Source organism: Salarias fasciatus, chromosome 11, assembly GCF_902148845.1.
Source record: "Salarias fasciatus chromosome 11, fSalaFa1.1, whole genome shotgun sequence".
NCBI classification, from domain to species: Eukaryota; Metazoa; Chordata; class Actinopteri; order Blenniiformes; family Blenniidae; genus Salarias; species Salarias fasciatus.
This window is the reverse complement of record NC_043755.1, coordinates 22,693,000-22,702,628: the sequence shown is the minus strand read 5'-3', so window position 1 is coordinate 22,702,628 and position 9,629 is coordinate 22,693,000. Positions and strand designations below refer to the sequence as shown.

Below are 9,629 nucleotides of genomic sequence, written 5' to 3'. Positions count from 1 at the left end.
TATAAGTGCATCGATACACCAACCAAAATGCACATATACATTTTTGAACCTATATAAAAGTGTATTTATCGAGTCGTATTTTTAGTTAAATATCACCTGAAGACAGTTTAGGATTAATTGACTGTGTAATGTCTTGTGTCTGTTGTTCCCAGATTGTGGCGTGTTTTCAGTGCGATGCGGCACATCCTCCCTCGGTCCCCGCTCCGTCCACACTGACACTTGTTGGGGGTCCATGTGTTCCCGAGTGTCGGTCTGCTCTGCACAGTGGTCCCGGCAGATGAAGGATCCCCCCGTGGAGACAGCACCCCCTCCCTGAAGAGGCTGACACCCCCGTGAGAGGTAAGCTGGACTCTGTTAGCCGTTAGTTTCGTCTTGTTTTCACCCAGTGAACACACCGCTGCTGCCGGTTTCACTGATGTTGGGGTGGGTGAAGTGTGTGTGTGAGTGTGATTGTGTGTGTGTGTGTGTGTGTGTGTGTGTGTGGAGGGATGCCAGCAGTGTGTTACAGAGATCTGACAGACCGGATCTACTCTTCCTTTGCTGGTTTCTCCTGCAGGACAGCTCTGATAAGGTCTTTACACATATATGTAGCAGTTAGCAGGCTATGCTAACTGAGCTCAGAGCAGTCCTCAGCATGTGTGGAGCTTCAGGTTCCTCTGGGTGTAGAGCTTCACTTTCCTCTGGATCATTCAGTCTCAGGCAAATGAGTGACATCTGATTAGTAGAAGCGGTCTGGATCAGGATCATTTCTGTCTTCATTTTACACACTGGTTCTGGTCAGACTGTCTGCATTGTTCACTCCAAGAGGTTTCTCCTGGACTCACCACAGCAGAGTCATGGAGCTCTCCATCCAGACTCAAGGCAAAGCAATAAAGGAAACAAAGAAAGATAGCAGCAAATACTCACACTGAAAGTTAATGAAGTGCAGTCATAATGAACTAAATACAGCTTAAGTTAATGTGATGTGCAAACAGCGTTAGTATCGACATAATGAAGCAATTTTCAGGTAATTATAAGACATCGGGAGCTTTAATTGTAAAATGGTATTTATTTATTCATTTATTTATTTATTTAGTTTTCAGATCCAAATTTACAATCATGCACAACCAATCAGAATAAAGCATTTGTCTTCCTATTTTATTGATCAAAGTGAGGTATAATTCTGATAATATTTTCCTGGATTATTGATTATGGCCTCTTGAAAGCAGAAATGAGACCTACCTAACCTTATCTTTAAAATGATTCAGACATTCCCACTGGTTCAGTTTCTGTTGGAGTCCAAGTGTTTTTCTGGGTCATTAGGGTAGTAGAACTTATTTAATCGTACCTCTTGGTTCCTGAATCTTATTTATGAAATGGCTCTTGTGCAGTTAAAAGAAAATCGACCTTTTTATTCTTCATTTTAACTTATTGTTCTATATTAAAAGAAAATGATTATTTAAAAAGACCAGTCAGTTTCATATTGTGTTTCCAGAGTAGTGGCTTTTAGCTTGTTTTCCTTTGAGCAGCTGCTTCAGTAAAATGACTGTTTTTCTCATTTATTAAAACAGTGTCTGGCAGTGATGCTGCAGCAAGACAGCATTAGTATGAAGGCTGAAGCAAAATGAAACTGCAGATATCAGGAAGTGCAGGCGTCTTCATTTTCACTACAATACATCCAGTAAAGAAGTCAAACATATTTGTTGAAAATACAGAACACTGTACAAAAGTGTCCTTCTTGTTTCTCGGTCGGAGGTTTTTCTCAGTGCAGCTGTTTCCAGTTGTGATCCCGACCAGGCTTTCTGCATTCTGAGGGCGTGTCCGTCCCTCATCTATCTATGGAAATGTCCTCATCAAGATAATCGTCCATGTAAATCTATTGTTTTTCCAGGTCTGCTTTCATGATGAAACTTTCCCATTGAAGATGTAAATTCAACCACGTACCCTCGGTCAAAGTATTTTTAAACAGTGTTTTTATTATTATTTTCAATTCTCTAGATTTTAAACTCTCCACATTGTGCCTCTCCACCATTGAAGCCAGTCATATCTGTTCTAGCGTCTCAAATTAAGACTTTCTGACCCCGGCGTGGTGCATTCAGGGACATATTCGATGGTATAATTACCCGGCCATTTTTACAATAAGCCTCAGGGGTTGTTTCTTTAATAATTCAGTGTAACATCAGATGATCACTTTCAACTTTATGAAAAAACAATATAAGCCTCTGGAAGCCACTGTAATATATATAAAATAATAGCACATATTGCTTTGTCCTGCAGATGTACATTCTTAATTTCTTCCAGCTTATTGGAAAAAGGTTAATTCACTAATTGATCACATGATTAACCTATAACAGAGGCATTATGCTTTCTTTATCAATAATAGGCTGTGGAATCATTTTCCCAGCAGGACTCTGGGAAATTACACGGCTGTGTGTAAATCATGAGTTGTGTGTTGTGTGTGTAGTTAAAGAAGTGTAAAACATCTTGCGAGCAGCAGGGAGGAGGTGTTGGATTGTGCGGATCGATGGACGGACAGCAGCGGCAGCGTCCTCTCTAACTCCGGATGTGTTAAGTGGATTTCTCACCTCTTCTTGTCACGGCGCCGGGCGCAGCAGTGACCCAGGAGGCAACATCTGGGGGGGGGGGGGGGGGGGGGGGGGGGGGGGGGGGGCTGTGGAAGGAGGACTGAAGACGCTTCAACAGAGAGGGGCTTTTGTGATTAATTTAGTAGAAAATGAATGAAAGCAGTGGGAGGAAGTTCTTATTTCAGTGTTTCCCATGTTGGGTGTTGAGTCATGTCGTTCTCTGGCAGGTTCTGGATGTGATGTCCAGACTTCCTCTGAGGCCTGCAGTGAGACATAAACTCTCCAAGTTGCTCCCAGAGGTCAGATCAGGACTTGATGTGTGTGTTACAAAGAAAGTTTTGCAGCAGTTTCCATGAGGTCAGTGCTATTTTAGATCGTGTACAGAAGGGGTGTCAAAGACGAGGCCCGTGGGCCAAAAAGCGGCTTCAGTCCGGCCAGCATTGCTTCTCTGTGTATTTTAACTGTGTGGAGCGTGTGAATAATTTATGCCCAAAACCAGGTGTTTAGATGTTCTTCCGCTCTGTAAATGAGCCACACTGAGGCATCCCTGCATTTGTGGGTCTCTGGATGACTCAGCACCGAACGCTTTTTAGACATCAAGCCGTTTTTCTCTCTACTTTTATGTGCGTAATTACCACCAGTCTGAATCGAGTGTGACCTGCGCTTTTTGAAGGCCTCCCGTGCGTCTGCAGCGGATCGCTCGTTGCTCTCAGGACGGGATCTCACTTGTTGTCAGTTTTAGAGTAGAGAAGGTGTTTTCATTCATGTTTTGTGCATGGCGGAGCTGCTGCTAATGTCAGTGTCTCCAGTCCTCAGCAGGAGGAGGAGTCGGACGCCGTGCCGCTATTCCATGTTTAGAGATTAAACGTAGAAGATGCGGGTCACTCGGTGAATGACTCCTGCGCTCTGAATGTGAAAGTGAAAAAAAAAAGCTCCAACCGTCACGTCGCATGTCTTTCTCTCTGTCGGCAGACTCTTTATGACGGAGATATCACCAGCATTCACAGACGCTGTTAACAGCCACCAGCTGCACAAAATAAACATGTGAATTCTCCAGAAAGATGGGGAGCAGAAGTGTCATTCATAAAAAAAAATATCCATGCGTGTAGGGTTTGAGCCAGCTGTGTGGAAGTGGAGAACGTCAGACCAGTGAAACGACTGAGCAGTGACACACACACACATCCACAAATCCAAATGTTTGACTGCAAAGTAATTACAATACAAGTCTTCAGAATAACAGCAATTTCAACATCACGCCAATTTTAAACACTATACCCTCTGGTGTCCCGAGTCTGGCCCACGGACCGTATATTTGACAGCGCTTTAGCCTCCTCTGTTGTGACCTGAAACAGTGGCTGTGTTTAAAGGTCGGAGACACGCTGAGTCAGATTACACTTTATGGCTGTTCATAAAAATCAGTGAGAAGCCGGTGTGAGATTCTACAATAAAGTGTGTGGAGTTACTCCTGTTGTTTATTTCTGTATAATTAAAGCGCGGCCTGCGTTTAATCTTCACCTGAATGACAGAACAATGACAGAAAACACGAACCGAACCATTTCCGTGAGGTAAATGTCCGTTTTCGGCCTGCGGGCCTTATGTTTGCCGCCCTCCGTCCCGTGTGTCAGTAGAAAGTGTTGTGGTCTCAGAGGACCTGCTGGAACCTGCGCTCAGGCAGAAGGTCCACTGCTGTGCCCGAGAGCACTGCGGCAGATGAAAATGCTTTATTACTCCCCGAGGGGAATTCATCCAGTGGAAACGCAGAGTCACAAACTGTTTTGTTCCAAACTAGGAGGAATTTCTCTCGCCGCACGCCAAAATAAATACATGCACTACAATGAAGTTGACACATTATTCACCGAATATATCATGAAAGTAGGAGATTAAAGTAAAAGAAGCCTGCAGTGGAGGGGGTGTAGTGGCACTTCATTAGGGAGACACGGCTCCTCTGTTCATGGTTTCTTGTCACCTTAAAAACAGGATCAACTGCCATCATAACTCATCACCACTCCAATCTACAGCCGCAGATATGCCCATGCAGATGAATTAAATTGAATTAACTCGCCCTCTGGTGAGTTCTTCAGCCTGATTCACTTGTTCCCTGTATTTATTTTTGCAGCTCATGGTGGTTGGAGTAATGAGGCGGTGAGTCCAGCCAGGACTGACAGTGCAGCGTCACTCACAGCCTGGCTCTTTCATTTTCTTTGGCTCGTTGCTCTTATCAAACATGAGCACAGTGTGGGAAACACTGTCTGTGATTGTCCTTCAGCTTTCCCAGGATGGACGGTTTGAAATTGTTGGCATTCCTCACTGAAACCAAGGACAGTGCTGTGCTGCAGCCCCCCCAGCCCCCATCAGCTCCACTGAGACTCTGATGGAGTCCTTTTCCAGCCGCCATACTTTTGTTGTGACTTAGCATGTTTGTCATGCATTGTTCCCCTAAATCCTAAAGTCACAGAGGCTGCAGCTACATGCCGCTTGAATCCTGGGTATTACCGTCACAAGGCTGCACCCAAGGGCCAAAACTCCAAACCACATTTCCATGATGCGCCACGCTTCATCCCCAAAGCGCCTCCATGCAGGCGGATCTCCCAGAATCCCTCGCAGGAATGCGATTGGCAGAGCAGTCGCCTGTGCCCCGCTCTGATCGACACCAGCGACGCTTTCTGGCCGAGATCAAACCGGATCATCGGTTGTCAGCTTCCCACAGACGTGCTGGTGACAGCTCGACGGAGATAACATGACGTGCTGCCCACCGCCTGGCGCGCCGCGGCCCCCTCACCAGTCCACCCATTGATGGGCAGATCATTTGGGAGTCTGTTGTTTGTTCCCGCTCGTGAATTCAGTAAATCACTAAGCTTCCTTCGCTGGTTCCTCTTCGATTTCTGGCTGCTGTAGCTCGCATCCTCTCTCAGCGGCGTCTATGCTGCAGTAACTGTGAACTGTAGTGACTACTGCGCTGACGAATCGGCGTTTGGTCACTGAGTGCATCACGCAGCAGCTGCGCTGAGTAAAGGCCAAAAGTCTCTGCTCGGTTCAGTTGAGTACCCTGTTCAGATGGAGAATGTATTCGCTCTCGTTTTCTGTATGATAGAGACTATAGCTGTCAAACGTGTCTCTTGATAAGTGGCACTGGTGTGCATATAGATTTAAAATCTTCAGATTAAGATTTGCTGTGTGCTATTTGGCAAAATTTTTGTTTTCTTTTATTTTCAGTCAAACGCAGCAGTCATGGAGGTTTGTCTGTTGTACTGTAGCAGCACTCTGTTGGCACACAGTGGCCTCTAGTGGTCTCAGATGGTATCACTACATGAACAACTGCAAAATGTTGATCTGCTTTTAGGCCTCGTTTCCATGACAGCGGTGCTCGGAGCCACTGAAAACACTCGGTTTGAGTGACTCCGAAGGTGGAACTTTTTAAAAGACTTTCTTCACAGAAACAAGGGAAAATGTTGCTTTCTTGCAACATTCAGGCTCCGTCTCCATGAAGACTGCTGAAACGCTGCTCCTCCAAACCACGGTTGCAGTAAGTAGTTACTGCAGGGAAGCTTTTGTGTTGACATGCAGCGTGGGGGGTCTCAAACTCTGCATCCCAAAGCAGTTCAGTTTAGTCTCGACTGTTATGTCGAGTAAATAAAGCTGCAGAGTTATTTGTTTCCTCTGAAAGCTGAGCTGGAGAGAAGCCACATACCTCAAATGCTTCCAGTGCTCCTCAATGGAGCCATTTGAGGGTAAAAATTCACTAAATATTCAGAAATTGTCAGGGGCAAGAAAACATTTCAGTTTATTTTAGTCTGCGAGGACAATTAAAGCCGAGGATGTGTTTGTCCAAGCTTAATGGAATAAAATATGTGTCAAGAAAATATTCCTACAATTCCATGAAAGCATTCAAACCAATTTTCTCTGGTCTGGACTGGAAGACAGAAAGTTTAACCTTCATCATGTCAACGCTGCTGAGGCTCCTGACTAGACTTTGCCCTCTGAGTTCACATTTCCAGAGAAAGAGCAGGTTGAAAAGCTCCCCGCTTCATGTTATACAACACGCAGCGTGGGATTACATAGGATGAAGGCTCCCGTGGCGTTTCAGAGGGAGATGACTGAGCGCCGACACCTGGCCCTGTGATTGGTTCAGACGCTATTCTGTGACCCGTGAGTCACGGCGGCGATGCAAGCGGCGGCCCGTCTGATGTGTTGGATCACAGCAATGAGGAGACATTAAATGTGATGAGAGACGCTGCTTTCCATACAGTTTATTGAGCTGAAACGCGCAGCCTTTGACTTTTATAATATGCATTTGCATTATTGAACGCCAGACGCACTGTTAGTCATGTCAGCTCCCCAGTAGCATTTCAATCACTCCAACAGTCTTATGTAAATATAATCTTCAGTTCATGTTCCAGATCATCCAGAGGGCGTAATTACAGCCCGCCTGCCTGTGGGTTTCATCGCCAGTCATGGTCAGTCTTTATCACATTATAGTTTACGGTTTGATCCCGTTGGCGGCGACACTGACAAATTACTGTTAATTTAATGGTTTGGGCCGTGGAGACGAGCGGCCCGCTGTCCTGTTCCCGCTCCAGAACAATGGAGAGAGGATCCGTCCGGTCACCCTCACACTCCTCTGGTTTGGTGGCGTTTACAGTTTGAGTGTGAGGAGGACCTCTTCCTCGTTCACTCGTCAGCTGTGCACTCCATCTGGCCGCTGTAACCCGTCTGACTGTACATCAGTCTGCTCGGGCATGACGTCCCTCCGTCACCGTCGGAGATTCAGAGGCCAACTGCCGATGCTCAGCAGCCCGGCGACGGGCTTCAGGGCCTGATGCTGGGTGGAGCTGCGAAAGCTGAATTATGTTCCTTCACATGTGATCAGAAAAGGCTTCTGGAGGAATCTGGACATCTTTAGCTGTTTATAACTCCAAACTGTTGGAATTATTGCCATTTCTGTGGCTGTTTATTCCCTAAAAATGACTTTTCTCATAAAATAGCACAATGAGATTACCATAGCAAGTGCAATAACATTCAGTTTTATGATGAAAGTAACCACTTGCATAGATGATATTGTGCTTTGCTCATGTAGATTTTTTATTGACATTTTTTCTTGATCTTTGTGATTTTGACTTCTGATCTGTCCAACAGTTATGAATAAATTAGAACTGTTAAAAAAAACTTCTAAGAAAAGCCAGAGTCTTCTATAGATTGTTTTTCTTCAGGTGTGGTATAAGCGAATTTATGCACAAGGAAGCTGCAGGCAAATGTGTGAATTTATCAATGCACTATGTCTGTAATTTTGTATATATGTGCAAATATTTCATTTATGTCAATTTTTTTGTGAATAAATTGCAATAGTTCATTTAATCTGAATGCTTCATGTGTGAATGCTGCCACAAAGAGTTTCCCAGTGGGTCTAATGTTAGCTCCCTATAGAGCCGTCATTTATTGTACCTTGGTGGGTATTTCTGATGTTATCTGCAAATTTAATGTTAAAGCAAAATAATCAACAAAATATGCGACTGAGGTGTTACATCTGCTGTTGCCACTTGGTTCAGATTAAGGTCATGGTGCTCTGCAGCATAATTAGCCACACGGTCAAAGGCAATGAAATTCTGTACAGGAGTGAGTCCATCACAACGAGACAGGAAAGCACTCACACTCAATTCAAGATCAGTGATTGACTGCATGGAGACACTGCTGAAACAAACCGCTGGACACAGATATTCATAAAAACATAAAACGAACAGATAAAAGACACTTCAGCAATAAAAACAAGAGCAAAGTCTCATTGCAGGTTTGAAAGCCAAGGAATGTAAATTGGTTTTCAGAGTACTTTTAAAATGGACAGGAAGAGTCTCTGTAATGAGAAAAGGAAAATCGTTTCATGAGTTGGAAGGGCAAAAGAAAAGACTCCGATCGGCTGACCTGAGGCACTGAGGAGTGTCAGGATGAAGCAACTGAGAACATAAACTGTTAAACGACTTAGAGATGATGATATAATAATCTCAAAGTGAGCTCTACACACAGATTTCAGAAGGAGGTACGTTTCTCTTGCTCCACTTAAAAGGCGAGCTGCAGCTTTCTGAACCACCTGGTGAGAGACAGCCGGCTTAATATGTTGCTCAACAGTAATTAGGATTTCACAGACTTCACCTGTGCCTCATCAGAAAAGAGCTGGATTCAACAATTCGTTAAAGTCATCTTAAAGCCCAATGTTGAAATTAACGGGAACTGATTTTGCAGACTGCAATCCATGTGAACATGCACGTGAAAATGTTCACTACCGCCGTGGTGCACATGCACAGTAGCAGCGGCTTCTTCCAAAAGTTGCATTTGTGTGGAGTGAAAGCGCTTTAGAAAAGTTCCATCTTGGGAGCTGTTTTCAAAAAGTTGTGTTTTCAGTGGTTCCGAGCATCGTTGTCATGTGAACACACACCTAAAACATAACGAAAGTTTGCACTTTATACTTGAGGACATCATGTAAACGGAACCTTATTGTCACAAAGACAGAAAGATCCTTTTTTGATCGATCTTTCTTCTTCAGTGTCACATTTTACAGCAATGGAAAGAAATCTCCTTTTCTGACTATGAAACCTGAAGGAATTCACTGAAGGGACAATGGCAGAGGCTCTAGAATATAACCCTGTGGAACCCCGCGTGACAGGAAAAGAGGGGCATTCAGAACCGGCAAAATTCAGTCTGCCACATAGAATCTAAACTATTTGACAGGAGGAATCACAAACACCCAGTAGGTGATGAAACTGCGACACTTCAAAACTATTGTGCTTGATGGCGTGTGTCTTCGGTATCAAATGTAGCTGTTAGGCTCAACAGCGGAATCACATATTCACTACAATCCTCATCCAGGACGACCTAAACCAAGCAGTGGAGCTGAATTCAGTTCGCAGGCAGCTCAGTCACAAATGAAACAAGCAATCTTTGTATCGTTGCAGGAAGAAGCCTTTGTTTGCAGTAAGAACATGCAAACTCTACACAAGAAGACTGGCTAACCAACATCAGATCTTTACTCGTGTTTTAGAGTTAGAGTCAATGACAAAAAATTTACTGCCGTAGTCT

The 9,629-nt window shown here is 44.4% G+C and overlaps 1 protein-coding gene across 1 annotated transcript in view; it reads left to right on the top strand.

Moving 5' to 3' along the window:
• Positions 1-218: 218 nt before the first annotated feature.
• Positions 219-9,629, top strand: part of LOC115396433 (neurocalcin-delta A) — a 61,062-nt gene continuing 51,651 nt past the window's right edge. Inside the window, exon 1 of the mRNA XM_030102311.1 lies at positions 219-339. The gene's annotated coding sequence lies outside the window, so the exon portion shown is untranslated. The remainder of the gene's footprint in view (positions 340-9,629) is intronic.